Source organism: Phyllobates terribilis, unplaced genomic scaffold, assembly GCF_046119375.1.
Source record: "Phyllobates terribilis strain yellow unplaced genomic scaffold, ASM4611937v1 Scaffold_5__5_contigs__length_657084704, whole genome shotgun sequence".
NCBI lineage: Eukaryota > Metazoa > Chordata > Amphibia > Anura > Dendrobatidae > Phyllobates > Phyllobates terribilis.
The window spans coordinates 561,579,691-561,599,672 of NW_027362765.1; positions in this window are offsets into that span (position 1 = coordinate 561,579,691).

Genomic DNA, 19,982 nt, shown 5'->3' on the forward strand with positions numbered 1-19,982 from the left:
ATGACAAGATCTCCAAGGCGTAAGTGGCTAGCTCCGGCCATTTATCCAGATTGGAAGCCCAAAAAGAGCAAGGGTCCAGTGACACAGTCGTGGCTTCAATGTTTACTTGGAGATACTCCTGTACCATCGTCTCTAGGCGTTGACTATGTGTCAGACTTCTTGTCTCCTGTGGCCTTGCAAAGGATGGGCTAAAAAAGTGGTGAAATGATTCCGCAAAATTGATGTTACCAGCAGATACTGTGGTTCTGTTACGGTTTGAGTGCTGAACACTTGACGGTCCCACGGTTGGCAAGTTGGAACTGTGAGATTCACTACGTGCACCACTGGTATTTTGTGGAAAAGCACATGTAAGATTCTGCAACAGTCTCTGCTGATACTCCTGCATGCGTGCATCCCTTTCTATGGCAGGAATAATTTCTGCAAATTTACTTTTGTACCGGGGATCTAACAGTGTGGCAACCCAGTAGTCAGGATTATTTCTAATTCTCACAATTCGAGGGTCATGTTGCAGGTAGTGCAGCAAGAAGGCACTCATGTGTGTTGCGCATCCAGGAGCACCAAGTCCCTGTTGTGTTGGTGGCGAGGTAACAATCATGCTTCCTTCCTCTGTCTTCTCCCCCCAACCTCGCACAACAGAAATGTGATCAAGGTCTCCCTCATCTGATGAGTCTTCCATCAGTTCGTCCTCCACTTCTTCCTGGGCTCCTGCACCTTCCTCACTAGTTTGGCTGCTACCATGCGCCCTGTTAAAACCATCTCCCCCACCCTCACATGCCTGCCGCCTTGGTGCTGCCGACCTTCTGGACCTTGCAGATGTTAGCCCTTCCGCATACAACTCCTCCTCCTCTACTTCCTCCACCTCCTCTTGTGCCACCACCTGACTCCGAATTCTGTTTAACATGTGCTCCAGCATGTAAATCACCGGAATAGTCATGCTGATAATGGCATCGTCAGCACTAAACATCTTCGTCGCCATTTCAAAACTGTGCAGAAGGCTGCATAGGTCCCTGATCTGAGACCACTCCTCCAGCGTGATTTGCCCCACCTCTGAATCTCGTTGGCCCAGGCTATACGTCAGAACGTATTGCACCAGGGCTTGTCGGTGCTGCCACACTCGCTGCAATATGTGCAGAGTTGAATTCCACCGGGTAGGCACATCGCATTTTAGCCGGTGAAGTGGCAGGCCCAACGACTTCTGTAGAGATGTAAGTCGCTGAGCTGCGGGATGCGAATGGCGGAAGTGAGCACACAGCGACCGTGCCCTCTACAGAAGGCCATCTAGTCTGGGATAGTGGGCTAAAAATTGCTGGACAACCAGGTTCAACACGTGAGCCATACAAGGCACGTGTGTGACATTGCCCCGGCGAAGGGCCGCACCCAGGTTTGCAGCATTGTCGCACACGGCCTTCCCTGGTTTCAGGTCCAGTGGAGAAAACCATTCATGAAATTGGTTCTCCAGAGCTGACCACAACTCCTCAGCTGTGTGACTCACATTTCCCAGACATTTCAATGTAAAAACCGCCTGATGACGTTGAGCCCTACTGCCAGCATAGTAAGGAGGTGTGCAGGATCCCTTCTGCGCAGTTAGAAAGCTTGTGGCATGACCAGACAGGCTTTGGGTGCAGGTGGAAGACCGAGAGGAGGTTGAGGAGGCAGAAGCAGTGGAGGAACTTTGACATAAAGAGGATTGACGCACAACTCGTGGGGACGGCAAGACTTGGACAGCAGCCCCTTGTCCTGCTGTCACCATAGTTACCCAGTGCCCAGTCAGCGACATGTAACGCCCCTGTCCATGCCTACTCGTCCAAGTGTCTGTGGTGAAATGCACCCTGTCACACACAGAGTTTCTCAAAGAAGCGGTGATGTTGTGTGCGACATGCTGGTGGAGCGCAGGCACACGTTTCTTTGAGAAGTAGTGCCGACTGGCATCTGGTACTGGGGCACTGCGACGGACATAAGGTCTCGAAAATCCTCTGTGTCCACCAGGCGGAAAGGCAGCATTTCTGTAGCCAAGAGCTTGCAGATGGTGAAATTCAACCTCTTAGCTTTCTCATGGCTAGGAGGAAATGGTCTTTTACTTGTCCACATCTGAGGGACCGAGGGCTGGCTATTGTGCTTAGACGGGGTTGATAAGGGTGTCCCCGGCAAACTGCCGGTCTGTGAGGAAGATGCAGGCGGACATGTTAGGTTGCCTTCATCCAAAGGTGGTGCTATCGATGTCGGACAGCGCTCAACACCAGCTGGTGTTACCACCTCCAAAGAAAATGATGACCTGCCAATCACGCTGGCTGTTGCGGGAAAAGAGGTGGCAGGTCTGCGCCCCAAAACAGGTGTGACTGCTGTCCCCCCAGTCACAGAGGATGAAGAGGCCGCGGATGCACAAGATATGGCAGACGGAGGTTGGCCCGGCCGGCTAGGCCGCATTGTAGCACACTGAGCTTCCCACTGCAACTTATGCTTCATGTCCAAGTGCATGAAGTACTCAAACTATGTATTTTTTGGCCTCTACTTAGCTTTTGCTGACAAATGTTACAGATAACACGAGTTGGGTCATCTTTATCGATCTGAAAAAATGCCCAGGCTATGCAAGGCTTAGCACCCATGCGACCTGAAGAGCCACCACGACTTGTGGTGAGAGGCAGAGTTGTGTTTGAGGATGCAGTTGTTGACGTGCTTCCAGTACTACGTCTCTGTCCAGGAAGGCGCAACCTGACCTCGTCGTCACTAGCATCTTCCTCCACCTCCTCTGCTGACCTCATCTCTTGGCTGACTGTGGGTTGACAGTAAGTGGGATCTCCGACCTCATCATCATCACCCTGTGCGTTATCACACCCGTCGTCCTCAGAGCCAACCTGTTCCTGCCCTGACAAAAAACTAAAGTTGTCGCTCCAATCAGGTATTTCAGTATTATCATCATCTTTCTCATTGTCTCCACCAACAGGAGTTACAGTTTGGGAATGAGGGTCTACATTATGGTCAGAACCTTCTGCGTCTGGTCCTGGATCCGACTCATAAAGATTCTGGGCATCAGTGCAGATCATTTCCTCGTCTGGATTCACAGAAGCGCTGGAGTCGACCTCTGATTCCCAGGCTATAGTATGAGTAAACAGCTCTGCAGACTCAACCATCTGTTCTACCTCATACTCAGACGGGCAGCTGGAGATTTGGGAGCTGTGAGGAAGCAAGTGCGATTTGGGTGACACCTTTGAGGACTGGAGTATTTGTGATGTTGAAGTTGATGTGGAGGAGAGCCCACTTAAAGGAGCACTTGATATCCGTTGAAGCACCTGCTGTTTTTGTGCCTCATCTGGAATTTGTAGCGATTGGCGTGGCCGTAAGAAAGGGATCTTATCACATTGTCCGCTAAAAGAAGTAGACATTTTAGTTTGGCTGGAAGATGGTCTTTCTTCTGCAGATGTTACTGTTGCTTTAACACCTACCCCACGGACACAACCTTTTTTCCCCTTCCCAACACGCCTATTCCCCTTTCCACCAGCAGCAGGCCTTTTTCCACTCATTTTGGTGGTTAACTAATTCACAACTCTGGAGTTGTTTGCACAAAAAAACAATGGATGGTAACCGAGCAGAGCTGAGTGGCCAAACTGTGGTATTAGGCCAAAACTATTGGCTGGGTTAGATGCAGAAAAAAATTATTTTGAATTTGCAACCTGATGGAGGTCAGTATAGATGGACTAAAAGAGAAAGTCCGACACACTACTAGAAGGCCAAAAATTTTTTCAGAGGTAGATGCAGAAAAAAATATATTCAGTTTGCAACCTGATGGAGGTCAGTATAGATGGACTAATACAACAAGTCCCGGACACAGCTAGAAGCCCAAATATTTTTTCAGAGGTACTGTAGATGCAGATAAAAATTATTTTTAATTTGCAACCTGATGGAGGTCAGTATAGATGGACTAATAGAGAAAGTCCGACACACTACTAGAAGGCCAAATATTTTTTCAGAGGTAGATGCAGAAAAAAATATATTCAGTTTGCAACCTGATGGAGGTCAGTATAGATGGATTAATAGAACAAGACCCACACACAGCTAGAAGCCCAATATTTTTTCAGAGGTAGATGCAGAAAAAACTATATTCAGTTTGCAACCTGATGGAGGTCAGTATAGATGGACTAATAGAACAAGTCCCACACACTGCTAGAAGCCCAAATATTTTTTCAGAGGTACTGTAGATGCAGATAAAAATTAGTTTTAATTTGCAACCTGATGGAGGTCAGTATAGATGGACTAATAGAGAAAGTCCGACACACTACTAGAAGGCCAAATATTTTTTCAGAGTTAGATGCAGAAAAAAATTATATTCAGTTTGCAACCTGATGGAGGTCAGTATAGATGGACTAATAGAGAAAGTCCGACACACTACTAGAAGGCCAAATATTTTTTCAGAGGTAGATGCAGAAAAATATATGTTCAGTTTGCAACCTGATGGAGGTCAGTATAGATGGATTAATAGAACAAGACCGAAACACAGCTAGAAGACCAATATTTTTTCAGAGGTAGATGCAGAAAAAACTATATTCAGTTTGCAACCTGATGGAGGTCAGTATAGATGGACTAATAGAACAAGTCCCACACACTGCTAGAAGCCCAAATATTTTTTCAGAGGTACTGTAGATGCAGATAAAAATTAGTTTTAATTTGCAACCTGATGGAGGTCAGTATAGATGGACTAATAGAGAAAGTCCGACACACTACTAGAAGGCCAAATATTTTTTCAGAGGTAGATGCAGAAAAAAATATATTCAGTTTGCAACCTGATGGAGGTCAGTATAGATGGATTAATAGAACAAGACCCACACACAGCTAGAAGCCCAATATTTTTTCAGAGGTAGATGCAGAAAAAAATATATTCAGTTTGCAACCTGATTGAGGTCAGTATAGATGGACTAATAGAACAAGTCCCACACACTGCTAGAAGCCCAAATATTTTTTCAGAGGTACTGTAGATGCAGATAAAAATTTGTTTTAATTTGCAACCTGATGGAGGTCAGTATATATGGACTAATAGAGAAAGTCCGACACACTACTAGAAGGCCAAATATTTTTTCAGAGGTAGATGCAGAAAAAATATATTCAGTTTGCAACCTGATGGAGGTCAGTATAGATGGATTAATAGAACAAGACCCACACACAGCTAGAAGCCCAATATTTTTTCAGAGGTAGATGCAGAAAAAACTATATTCAGTTTGCAACCTGATGGAGGTCAGTATAGATGGACTAATAGAACAAGTCCCACACACTGCTAGAAGCCCAAATATTTTTTCAGAGGTACTGTAGATGCAGATAAAAATTAGTTTTAATTTGCAACCTGATGGAGGTCAGTATAGATGGACTAATAGAGAAAGTCCGACACACTACTAGAAGGCCAAATATTTTTTCAGAGCTAGATGCAGAAAAAAATTATATTCAGTTTGCAACCTGATGGAGGTCAGTATAGATGGACTAATAGAGAAAGTCCGACACACTACTAGAAGGCCAAATATTTTTTCAGAGGTAGATGCAGAAAAAAATATATTCAGTTTGCAACCTGATGGAGGTCAGTATAGATGGATTAATAGAACAGGACCCACACACAGCTAGAAGCCCAATATTTTTTCAGAGGTAGATGCAGAAAAAACTATATTCAGTTTGCAACCTGATGGAGGTCAGTATAGATGGACTAATAGAGAAAGTCCGACACACTACTAGATGGCCAAATATTTTTTCAGAGGTAGATGCAGAAAAAAATATATTCAGTTTGCAACCTGATGGAGGTCAGTATAGATGGATTAATAGAACAAGACCCACACACAGCTAGAAGCCCAATATTTTTTCAGAGGTAGATGCAGAAAAAACTATATTCAGTTTGCAACCTGATGGAGGTCAGTATAGCTGGACTAATAGAACAAGTCCCACACACTGCTAGAAGCCCAAATATTTTTTCAGAGGTACTGTAGATGCAGATAAAAATTAGTTTTAATTTGCAACCTGATGGAGGTCAGTATAGATGGACTAATAGAGAAAGTCCGACACACTACTAGAAGGCCAAATATTTTTTCAGAGGTAGATGCAGAAAAAAATATATTCAGTTTGCAACCTGATGGAGGTCAGTATAGATGGATTAATAGAACAAGACCCACACACAGCTAGAAGCCCAATATTTTTTCAGAGCTAGATGCAGAAAAAACTATATTCAGTTTGCAACCTGATGGAGGTCAGTATAGATGGACTAATAGAACAAGTCCCACACACTGCTAGAAGCCCAAATATTTTTTCAGAGGTACTGTAGATGCAGATAAAAATTAGTTTTAATTTGCAACCTGATGGAGGTCAGTATAGATGGACTAATAGAGAAAGTCCGACACACTACTAGAAGGCCAAATATTTTTTCAGAGCTAGATGCAGAAAAAAATTATATTCAGTTTGCAACCTGATGGAGGTCAGTATGGATGGACTAATAGAGAAAGTCCGACACACTACTAGAAGGCCAAATATTTTTTCAGAGGTAGATGCAGAAAAAAATATATTCAGTTTGCAACCTGATGGAGGTCAGTATAGATGGATTAATAGAACAAGACCCACACACAGCTAGAAGCCCAATATTTTTTCAGAGGTAGATGCAGAAAAAACTATATTCAGTTTGCAACCTGATGGAGGTCAGTATAGATGGACTAATAGAGAAAGTCCGACACACTACTAGATGGCCAAATATTTTTTCAGAGGTAGAAGCAGAAAAAAATATATTCAGTTTGCAACCTGATGGAGGTCAGTATAGATGGATTAATAGAACAAGACCCACACACAGCTAGAAGCCCAATATTTTTTCAGAGGTAGATGCAGAAAAAACTATATTCAGTTTGCAACCTGATGGAGGTCAGTATAGATGGACTAATAGAACAAGTCCCACACACTGCTAGAAGCCCAAATATTTTTTCAGAGGTACTGTAGATGCAGATAAAAATTAGTTTTAATTTGCAACCTGATGGAGGTCAGTATAGATGGACTAATAGAGAAAGTCCGACACACTACTAGAAGGCCAAATATTTTTTCAGAGGTAGATGCAGAAAAAAATATATTCAGTTTGCAACCTGATGGAGGTCAGTATAGATGGATTAATAGAACAAGACCCACACACAGCTAGAAGCCCAATATTTTTTCAGAGCTAGACGCAGAAAAAACTATATTCAGTTTGCAACCTGATGGAGGTCAGTATAGATGGACTAATAGAACAAGTCCCACACACTGCTAGAAGCCCAAATATTTTTTCAGAGGTACTGTAGATGCAGATAAAAATTAGTTTTAATTTGCAACCTGATGGAGGTCAGTATAGATGGACTAATAGAGAAAGTCCGACACACTACTAGAAGGCCAAATATTTTTTCAGAGCTAGATGCAGAAAAAAATTATATTCAGTTTGCAACCTGATGGAGGTCAGTATGGATGGACTAATAGAGAAAGTCCGACACACTACTAGAAGGCCAAATATTTTTTCAGAGGTAGATGCAGAAAAAAATATATTCAGTTTGCAACCTGATGGAGGTCAGTATAGATGGACTAATAGAGAAAGTCCGACACACTACTAGATGGCCAAATATTTTTTCAGAGGTAGATGCAGAAAAAAATATATTCAGTTTGCAACCTGATGGAGGTCAGTATAGATGGATTAATAGAACAAGACCCACACACAGCTAGAAGCCCAATATTTTTTCAGAGGTAGATGCAGAAAAAACTATATTCAGTTTGCAACCTGATGGAGGTCAGTATAGATGGATTAATAGAACAAGACCCACACACAGCTAGAAGCCCAATATTTTTTCAGAGGTAGATGCAGAAAAAACTATATTCAGTTTGCAACCTGATGGAGGTCAGTATAGATGGACTAATAGAGAAAGTCCGACACACTACTAGATGGCCAAATATTTTTTCAGAGGTAGATGCAGAAAAAAATATATTCAGTTTGCAACCTGATGGAGGTCAGTATAGATGGATTAATGGAACAAGACCCACACACAGCTAGAAGCCCAATATTTTTTCAGAGGTAGATGCAGAAAAAACTATATTCAGTTTGCAACCTGATGGAGGTCAGTATAGATGGACTAATAGAACAAGTCCCACACACTGCTAGAAGCCCAAATATTTTTTCAGAGGTACTGTAGATGCAGATAAAAATTAGTTTTAATTTGCAACCTGATGGAGGTCAGTATAGATGGACTAATAGAGAAAGTCCGACACACTACTAGAAGGCCAAATATTTTTTCAGAGGTAGATGCAGAAAAAAATATATTCAGTTTGCAAAATGATGGAGGTCAGTATAGATGGATTAATAGAACAAGACCCACACACAGCTAGAAGCCCAATATTTTTTCAGAGCTAGATGCAGAAAAAACTATATTCAGTTTGCAACCTGATGGAGGTCAGTATAGATGGACTAATAGAACAAGTCCCACACACTGCTAGAAGCCCAAATATTTTTTCAGAGGTACTGTAGATGCAGATAAAAATTAGTTTTAATTTGCAACCTGATGGAGGTCAGTATAGATGGACTAATAGAGAAAGTCCGACACACTACTAGAAGGCCAAATATTTTTTCAGAGCTAGATGCAGAAAAAAATTATATTCAGTTTGCAACCTGATGGAGGTCAGTATAGATGGACTAATAGAGAAAGTCCGACACACTACTAGATGGCCAAATATTTTTTCAGAGGTAGATGCAGAAAAAAATATATTCAGTTTGCAACCTGATGGAGGTCAGTATAGATGGATTAATAGAACAAGACCCACACACAGCTAGAAGCCCAATATTTTTTCAGAGGTAGATGCAGAAAAAACTATATTCAGTTTGCAACCTGATAGAGGTCAGTATAGATGGACTAATAGAACAAGTCCCACACACTGCTAGAAGCCCAAATATTTTTTCAGAGGTACTGTAGATGCAGATAAAAATTTGTTTTAATTTGCAACCTGATGGAGGTCAGTATAGATGGACTAATAGAGAAAGTCCGACACACTACTAGAAGGCCAAATATATTTTCAGAGGTAGATGCAGAAAAAAATATATTCAGTTTGCAACCTGATGGAGGTCAGTATAGATGGATTAATAGAACAAGACCCACACACAGCTAGAAGCCCAATATTTTTTCAGAGGTAGATGCAGAAAAAAATATATTCAGTTTGCAACCTGATGGAGGTCAGTATAGATGGACTAATAGAACAAGTCCCACACACTGCTAGAAGCCCAAATATTTTTTCAGAGGTACTGTAGATGCAGATAAAAATTAGTTTTAATTTGCAACCTGATGGAGGTCAGTATAGATGGACTAATAGAGAAAGTCCGACACACTACTAGAAGGCCAAATATTTTTTCAGAGGTAGATGCAGAAAAAAATATATTCAGTTTTCAACCTGATGGAGGTCAGTATAGATGGATTAATAGAACAAGACCCACACACAGCTAGAAGCCCAATATTTTTTCAGAGGTAGATGCAGAAAAAAATATATTCAGTTTGCAACCTGATGGAGGTCAGTATAGATGGACTAATAGAACAAGTCCCATACACTGCTAGAAGCCCAAATATTTTTTCAGAGGTACTGTAGATGCAGATAAAAATTAGTTTTAATTTGCAACCTGATGGAGGTCAGTATAGATGGACTAATAGAGAAAGTCCGACACACTACTAGAAGGCCAAATATTTTTTCAGAGGTAGATGCAGAAAAAAATATATTCAGTTTGCAACCTGATGGAGGTCAGTATAGATGGACTAATAGAACAAGTCCCACACACTGCTAGAAGCCCAAATATTTTTTCAGAGGTACTGTAGATGCAGATAAAAATTAGTTTTAATTTGCAACCTGATGGAGGTCAGTATAGATGGACTAATAGAGAAAGTCCGACACACTACTAGAAGGCCAAATATTTTTTCAGAGGTAGATGCAGAAAAAAATATATTCAGTTTGCAACCTGATGGAGGTCAGTATAGATGGACTAATACAACAAGTCCCGCACACAGCTAGAAGCCCAAATATTTTTTCAGAGGTACTGTAGATGCAGATAAAAATTATTTTTAATTTGCAACCTGATGGAGGTCAGAATAGATGGACTAATAGAGAAAGTCCGACACACTACTAGAAGGCCAAATATTTTTTCAGAGGTAGATGCAGAAAAAAATATATTCAGTTTGCAACCTGATGGAGGTCAGTATAGATGGACTAATACAACAAGTCCCACACACAGCTAGAAGCCCAAATATTTTTTCAGAGGTACTGTAGATGCAGATAAAAATTAGTTTTAATTTGCAACCTGATGGAGGTCAGTATAGATGGACTAATAGAGAAAGTCCGACACACTACTAGAAGGCCAAATATTTTTTCAGAGCTAGATGCAGAAAAAAATTATATTCAGTTTGCAACCTGATGGAGGTCAGTATAGATGGATTAATAGAACAAGACCCACACACAGCTAGAAGCCCAATATTTTTTCAGAGGTACAGTACAGACCAAAAGTTTGGACACACCTTCTCATTTAAAGATTTTTCTGTATTTTCATGACTATGAAAATTGTACATTCACACTGAAGGCATCAAAACTATGAATTAACACATGTGGAATTATATACTTAACAAAAAAGTGTGAAACAACTGAAAATATGTCTTATATTCTAGGTTCTTCAAAATAGCCACCTTTTGCTTTGATGACTGCTTTGCAAACTCTTGGTATTCTCTTGATGAGCTTCAAGAGGTAGTCACCGGAAATGGTTTTCACTTCACAGGTGTGCCCTGTCAGGTTTAAAAAGTGGGATTTCTTGCCTTATAAATGGGGTTAGGACCATCAGTTGTGTTGTGCAGAAGTCTGGTGGATACACAGCTGATAGTCCTACTGAATAGGCTGTTAGAATTTGTATTATGGCAAGAAAAAAGCAGCTAAGTAAAGAAAAACGAGTGGCCATCATTACTTTAAGAAATGAAGGTCAGTCAGCGCGAAAAATTGGGAAAACTTTGAAAGTGTCCCCAAGTGCACTTGAAAAAACCATCAAGCGCTACAAAGAAACTGGCTCACATGAGGACCGCCCCAGGAAAGGAAGACAAAGAGTCACCTCTGCTTCTGAGGATAAGTTTATCCGAGTCATCAGCCTCAGAAATCGCAGGTTAACAGCAGCTCAGATTAGAGACCAGGTCAATGCCACACAGAGTTCTAGCAGCAGACACATCTCTTCAACAACTGTTAAGAGGAGACTTTGTGCAGCAGGCCTTCATGGTAAAATAGCTGCTAGGAAACCACTGCTAAAGACAGGCAACAAGCAGAAGAGACCAGTGGAAATCTGTGCTTTGGTCTGATGAGTCCAAATTTGAGATCTTTAGTCCCAACCACCGTGTCTTTGTGCGACGCAGAAAAGGTGAACGGATGGACTCTACATGCCTGGTTCCCACCGTGAAGCATGGAGGAGGAGGTGTGATGGTGTGGGGGTGCTTTGCTGGTGACACTGTTGGGGATTTATTCAAAATTGAAGGCATACTGAACCAGCATGGCTACCCCAGCATCTTGCAGCGGCATGCTATTCCATCCGGTTTGCGTTTAGTTTGACCATTTATTTTTCAACAGGACAATGACCCCAAACACACCTCCAGGCTGTGTAAGGGCTATTTGACCAAGAGGGAGAGTGATGGGGTTCTACGCCAGATGACCTGGCCTCAACAGTCACCAGACCTGAACCCAATCGAGATGGATTGGGTTGAGCTGGACCGCAGAGTGAAGGCAAAAGGGCCAACAAGTGCTAAGCATCTCTGGGAACTCCTTCAAGATTGTTGGAAGACCATTTCCGGTGACTACCTCTTGAAGCTCATCAAGAGAATGCCAAGAGTGTGCAAAGCAGTCATCAAAGCAAAAGGTGGATACTTTGAAGAACCTAGAATATAAGACATATTTTCAGTTGTTTCACACTTTTTTTTATTAAGTATATAGTTCCACATGTGTTAATTCATAGTTTTGATGTCTTCAGTGTGAATGTACAATTTTCATAGTCATGAAAATACAGAAAAATCTTTAAATGAGAAGGTGTGTCCAAACTTTTGGTCTGTACTGTAGATGCAGAAAAAATATATTCAGTTTGCAACCTGATGGAGGTCATTATAGATGGACTAATAGAACAAGTCCCACACACTGCTAGAAGCCCAAATATTTTTTCAGAGGTACTGTAGATGCAGATAAAAATTAGTTTTAATTTGCAACCTGATGGAGGTCAGTATAGATGGACTAATAGAGAAAGTCCGACACACTACTAGAAGGCCAAATATTTTTTCAGAGGTAGATGCAGAAAAAAATATATTCAGTTTGCAACCTGATGGAGGTCAGTATAGATGGATTAATAGAACAAGACCCACACACAGCTAGAAGCCCAATATTTTTTCAGAGCTAGATGCAGAAAAAACTATATTCAGTTTGCAACCTGATGGAGGTCAGTATAGATGGACTAATAGAACAAGTCCCACACACTGCTAGAAGCCCAAATATTTTTTCAGAGGTACTGTAGATGCAGATAAAAATTAGTTTTAATTTGCAACCTGATGGAGGTCAGTATAGATGGACTAATAGAGAAAGTCCGACACACTACTAGAAGGCCAAATATTTTTTCAGAGCTAGATGCAGAAAAAAATTATATTCAGTTTGCAACCTGATGGAGGTCAGTATAGATGGACTAATAGAGAAAGTCCGACACACTACTAGATGGCCAAATATTTTTTCAGAGGTAGATGCAGAAAAAAATATATTCAGTTTGCAACCTGATGGAGGTCAGTATAGATGGATTAATAGAACAAGACCCACACACAGCTAGAAGCCCAATATTTTTTCAGAGGTAGATGCAGAAAAAACTATATTCAGTTTGCAACCTGATGGAGGTCAGTATAGATGGACTAATAGAACAAGTCCCACACACTGCTAGAAGCCCAAATATTCTTTCAGAGGTACTGTAGATGCAGATAAAAATTTGTTTTAATTTGCAACCTGATGGAGGTCAGTATAGATGGACTAATAGAGAAAGTCCGACACACTACTAGAAGGCCAAATATATTTTCAGAGGTAGATGCAGAAAAAACTATATTCAGTTTGCAACCTGATGGAGGTCAGTATAGATGGACTAATAGAACAAGTCCCACACACTGCTAGAAGCCCAAATATTTTTTCAGAGGTACTGTAGATGCAGATAAAAATTAGTTTTAATTTGCAACCTGATGGAGGTCAGTATAGATGGACTAATAGAGAAAGTCCGACACACTACTAGAAGGCCAAATATTTTTTCAGAGGTAGATGCAGAAAAAAATATATTCAGTTTGCAAAATGATGGAGGTCAGTATAGATGGATTAATAGAACAAGACCCACACACAGCTAGAAGCCCAATATTTTTTCAGAGCTAGATGCAGAAAAAACTATATTCAGTTTGCAACCTGATGGAGGTCAGTATAGATGGACTAATAGAACAAGTCCCACACACTGCTAGAAGCCCAAATATTTTTTCAGAGGTACTGTAGATGCAGATAAAAATTAGTTTTAATTTGCAACCTGATGGAGGTCAGTATAGATGGACTAATAGAGAAAGTCCGACACACTACTAGAAGGCCAAATATTTTTTCAGAGCTAGATGCAGAAAAAAATTATATTCAGTTTGCAACCTGATGGAGGTCAGTATAGATGGATTAATAGAACAAGACCCACACACAGCTAGAAGCCCAATATTTTTTCAGAGGTAGATGCAGAAAAAAATATATTCAGTTTGCAACCTGATGGAGGTCAGTATAGATGGACTAATAGAACAAGTCCCATACACTGCTAGAAGCCCAAATATTTTTTCAGAGGTACTGTAGATGCAGATAAAAATTAGTTTTAATTTGCAACCTGATGGAGGTCAGTATAGATGGACTAATAGAGAAAGTCCGACACACTACTAGAAGGCCAAATATTTTTTCAGAGGTAGATGCAGAAAAAAATATATTCAGTTTGCAACCTGATGGAGGTCAGTATAGATGGACTAATAGAACAAGTCCCACACACTGCTAGAAGCCCAAATATTTTTTCAGAGGTACTGTAGATGCAGATAAAAATTAGTTTTAATTTGCAACCTGATGGAGGTCAGTATAGATGGACTAATAGAGAAAGTCCGACACACTACTAGAAGGCCAAATATTTTTTCAGAGGTAGATGCAGAAAAAAATATATTCAGTTTGCAACCTGATGGAGGTCAGTATAGATGGACTAATACAACAAGTCCCGCACACAGCTAGAAGCCCAAATATTTTTTCAGAGGTACTGTAGATGCAGATAAAAATTATTTTTAATTTGCAACCTGATGGAGGTCAGAATAGATGGACTAATAGAGAAAGTCCGACACACTACTAGAAGGCCAAATATTTTTTCAGAGGTAGATGCAGAAAAAAATATATTCAGTTTGCAACCTGATGGAGGTCAGTATAGATGGACTAATACAACAAGTCCCACACACAGCTAGAAGCCCAAATATTTTTTCAGAGGTACTGTAGATGCAGATAAAAATTAGTTTTAATTTGCAACCTGATGGAGGTCAGTATAGATGGACTAATAGAGAAAGTCCGACACACTACTAGAAGGCCAAATATTTTTTCAGAGCTAGATGCAGAAAAAAATTATATTCAGTTTGCAACCTGATGGAGGTCAGTATAGATGGATTAATAGAACAAGACCCACACACAGCTAGAAGCCCAATATTTTTTCAGAGGTACAGTACAGACCAAAAGTTTGGACACACCTTCTCATTTAAAGATTTTTCTGTATTTTCATGACTATGAAAATTGTACATTCACACTGAAGGCATCAAAACTATGAATTAACACATGTGGAATTATATACTTAACAAAAAAGTGTGAAACAACTGAAAATATGTCTTATATTCTAGGTTCTTCAAAATAGCCACCTTTTGCTTTGATGACTGCTTTGCAAACTCTTGGTATTCTCTTGATGAGCTTCAAGAGGTAGTCACCGGAAATGGTTTTCACTTCACAGGTGTGCCCTGTCAGGTTTAAAAAGTGGGATTTCTTGCCTTATAAATGGGGTTAGGACCATCAGTTGTGTTGTGCAGAAGTCTGGTGGATACACAGCTGATAGTCCTACTGAATAGGCTGTTAGAATTTGTATTATGGCAAGAAAAAAGCAGCTAAGTAAAGAAAAACGAGTGGCCATCATTACTTTAAGAAATGAAGGTCAGTCAGCGCGAAAAATTGGGAAAACTTTGAAAGTGTCCCCAAGTGCACTTGAAAAAACCATCAAGCGCTACAAAGAAACTGGCTCACATGAGGACCGCCCCAGGAAAGGAAGACAAAGAGTCACCTCTGCTTCTGAGGATAAGTTTATCCGAGTCATCAGCCTCAGAAATCGCAGGTTAACAGCAGCTCAGATTAGAGACCAGGTCAATGCCACACAGAGTTCTAGCAGCAGACACATCTCTTCAACAACTGTTAAGAGGAGACTTTGTGCAGCAGGCCTTCATGGTAAAATAGCTGCTAGGAAACCACTGCTAAAGACAGGCAACAAGCAGAAGAGACCAGTGGAAATCTGTGCTTTGGTCTGATGAGTCCAAATTTGAGATCTTTAGTCCCAACCACCGTGTCTTTGTGCGACGCAGAAAAGGTGAACGGATGGACTCTACATGCCTGGTTCCCACCGTGAAGCATGGAGGAGGAGGTGTGATGGTGTGGGGGTGCTTTGCTGGTGACACTGTTGGGGATTTATTCAAAATTGAAGGCATACTGAACCAGCATGGCTACCCCAGCATCTTGCAGCGGCATGCTATTCCATCCGGTTTGCGTTTAGTTTGACCATTTATTTTTCAACAGGACAATGACCCCAAACACACCTCCAGGCTGTGTAAGGGCTATTTGACCAAGAGGGAGAGTGATGGGGTTCTACGCCAGATGACCTGGCCTCAACAGTCACCAGACCTGAACCCAATCGAGATGGATTGGGTTGAGCTGGACCGCAGAGTGAAGGCAAAAGGGCCAACAAGTGCTAAGCATCTCTGGGAACTCCTTCAAGATTGTTGGAAGACCATTTCCGGTGACTACCTCTTGAAGCTCATCAAGAGAATGCCAAGAGTGTGCAAAGCAGTCATCAAAGCAAAAGGTGGATACTTTGAAGAACCTAGAATATAAGACATATTTTCAGTTGTTTCACACTTTTTTTTATTAAGTATATAGTTCCACATGTGTTAATTCATAGTTTTGATGTCTTCAGTGTGAATGTACAATTTTCATAGTCATGAAAATACAGAAAAATCTTTAAATGAGAAGGTGTGTCCAAACTTTTGGTCTGTACTGTAGATGCAGAAAAAATATATTCAGTTTGCAACCTGATGGAGGTCAGTATAGATGGACTAATAGAACAAGTCCCACACACTGCTAGAAGCCCAAATATTTTTTCAGAGGTACTGTAGATGCAGATAAAAATTTGTTTTAATTTGCAACCTGATGGAGGTCAGTATATATGGACTAATAGAGAAAGTCCGACACACTACTAGAAGGCCAAATATTTTTTCAGAGGTAGATGCAGAAAAAAATATATTCAGTTTGCAACCTGATGGAGGTCAGTATAGATGGATTAATAGAACAAGACCCACACACAGCTAGAAGCCCAATATTTTTTCAGAGGTAGATGCAGAAAAAACTATATTCAGTTTGCAACCTGATGGAGGTCAGTATAGATGGACTAATAGAACAAGTCCCACACACTGCTAGAAGCCCAAATATTTTTTCAGAGGTACTGAAGATGCAGACAAAAATTAGTTTTAAATTGCAACCTGATGGAGGTCAGTATAGATGGACTAATAGAGAAAGTCCGACACACTACTAGAAGGCCAAATATTTTTTCAGAGCTAGATGCAGAAAAAAATTATATTCAGTTTGCAACCTGATGGAGGTCAGTATAGATGGACTAATAGAGAAAGTCCGACACACTACTAGAAGGCCAAATATTTTTTCAGAGGTAGATGCAGAAAAAAATATATTCAGTTTGCAACCTGATGGAGGTCAGTATAGATGGATTAATAGAACAAGACCCACACACAGCTAGAAGCCCAATATTTTTTCAGAGGTAGATGCAGAAAAAACTATATTCAGTTTGCAACCTGATGGAGGTCAGTATAGATGGACTAATAGAGAAAGTCCGACACACTACTAGATGGCCAAATATTTTTTCAGAGGTAGATGCAGAAAAAAATATATTCAGTTTGCAACCTGATGGAGGTCAGTATAGATGGATTAATAGAACAAGACCCACACACAGCTAGAAGCCCAATATTTTTTCAGAGGTAGATGCAGAAAAAACTATATTCAGTTTGCAACCTGATGGAGGTCAGTATAGATGGACTAATAGAACAAGTCCCACACACTGCTAGAAGCCCAAATATTTTTTCAGAGGTACTGTAGATGCAGATAAAAATTAGTTTTAATTTGCAACCTGATGGAGGTCAGTATAGATGGACTAATAGAGAAAGTCCGACACACTACTAGAAGGCCAAATATTTTTTCAGAGGTAGATGCAGAAAAAAATATATTCAGTTTGCAACCTGATGGAGGTCAGTATAGATGGATTAATAGAACAAGACCCACACACAGCTAGAAGCCCAATATTTTTTCAGAGCTAGATGCAGAAAAAACTATATTCAGTTTGCAACCTGATGGAGGTCAGTATAGATGGACTAATAGAACAAGTCCCACACACTGCTAGAAGCCCAAATATTTTTTCAGAGGTACTGTAGATGCAGATAAAAATTAGTTTTAATTTGCAACCTGATGGAGGTCAGTATAGATGGACTAATAGAGAAAGTCCGACACACTACTAGAAGGCCAAATATTTTTTCAGAGCTAGATGCAGAAAAAAATTATATTCAGTTTGCAACCTGATGGAGGTCAGTATAGATGGACTAATAGAGAAAGTCCGACACACTACTAGATGGCCAAATATTTTTTCAGAGGTAGATGCAGAAAAAAATATATTCAGTTTGCAACCTGATGGAGGTCAGTATAGATGGATTAATAGAACAAGACCCACACACAGCTAGAAGCCCAATATTTTTTCAGAGGTAGATGCAGAAAAAACTATATTCAGTTTGCAACCTGATGGAGGTCAGTATAGATGGACTAATAGAACAAGTCCCACACACTGCTAGAAGCCCAAATATTCTTTCAGAGGTACTGTAGATGCAGATAAAAATTTGTTTTAATTTGCAACCTGATGGAGGTCAGTATAGATGGACTAATAGAGAAAGTCCGACACACTACTAGAAGGCCAAATATATTTTCAGAGGTAGATGCAGAAAAAACTATATTCAGTTTGCAACCTGATGGAGGTCAGTATAGATGGACTAATAGAACAAGTCCCACACACTGCTAGAAGCCCAAATATTTTTTCAGAGGTACTGTAGATGCAGATAAAAATTAGTTTTAATTTGCAACCTGATGGAGGTCAGTATAGATGGACTAATAGAGAAAGTCCGACACACTACTAGAAGGCCAAATATTTTTTCAGAGGTAGATGCAGAAAAAAATATATTCAGTTTGCAAAATGATGGAGGTCAGTATAGATGGATTAATAGAACAAGACCCACACACAGCTAGAAGCCCAATATTTTTTCAGAGCTAGATGCAGAAAAAACTATATTCAGTTTGCAACCTGATGGAGGTCAGTATAGATGGACTAATAGAACAAGTCCCACACACTGCTAGAAGCCCAAATATTTTTTCAGAGGTACTGTAGATGCAGATAAAAATTAGTTTTAATTTGCAACCTGATGGAGGTCAGTATAGATGGACTAATAGAGAAAGTCCGACACACTACTAGAAGGCCAAATATTTTTTCAGAGCTAGATGCAGAAAAAAATTATATTCAGTTTGCAACCTGATGGAGGTCAGTATAGATGGATTAATAGAACAAGACCCACACACAGCTAGAAGCCCAATATTTTTTCAGAGGTAGATGCAGAAAAAAATATATTCAGTTTGCAACCTGATGGAGGTCAGTATAGATGGACTAATAGAACAAGTCCCATACACTGCTAGAAGCCCAAATATTTTTTCAGAGGTACTGTAGATGCAGATAAAAATTAGTTTTAATTTGCAACCTGATGGAGGTCAGTATAGATGGACTAATAGAGAAAGTCCGACACACTACTAGAAGGCCAAATATTTTTTCAGAGGTAGATGCAGAAAAAAATATATTCAGTTTGCAACCTGATGGAGGTCAGTATAGATGGACTAATAGAACAAGTCCCACACACTGCTAGAAGCCCAAATATTTTTTCAGAGGTACTGTAGATGCAGATAAAAATTAGTTTTAATTTGCAACCTGATGGAGGTCAGTATAGATGGACTAATAGAGAAAGTCCGACACACTACTAGAAGGCCAAATATTTTTTCAGAGGTAGATGCAGAAAAAAATATATTCAGTTTGCAACCTGATGGAGGTCAGTATAGATGGACTAATACAACAAGTCCCGCACACAGCTAGAAGCCCAAATATTTTTTCAGAGGTACTGTAGATGCAGATAAAAATTATTTTTAATTTGCAACCTGATGGAGGTCAGAATAGATGGACTAATAGAGAAAGTCCGACACACTACTAGAAGGCCAAATATTTTTTCAGAGGTAGATGCAGAAAAAAATATATTCAGTTTGCAACCTGATGGAGGTCAGTATAGATGGACTAATACAACAAGTCCCACACACAGCTAGAAGCCCAAATATTTTTTCAGAGGTACTGTAGATGCAGATAAAAATTAGTTTTAATTTGCAACCTGATGGAGGTCAGTATAGATGGACTAATAGAGAAAGTCCGACACACTACTAGAAGGCCAAATATTTTTTCAGAGCTAGATGCAGAAAAAAATTATATTCAGTTTGCAACCTGATGGAGGTCAGTATAGATGGATTAATAGAACAAGACCCACACACAGCTAGAAGCCCAATAT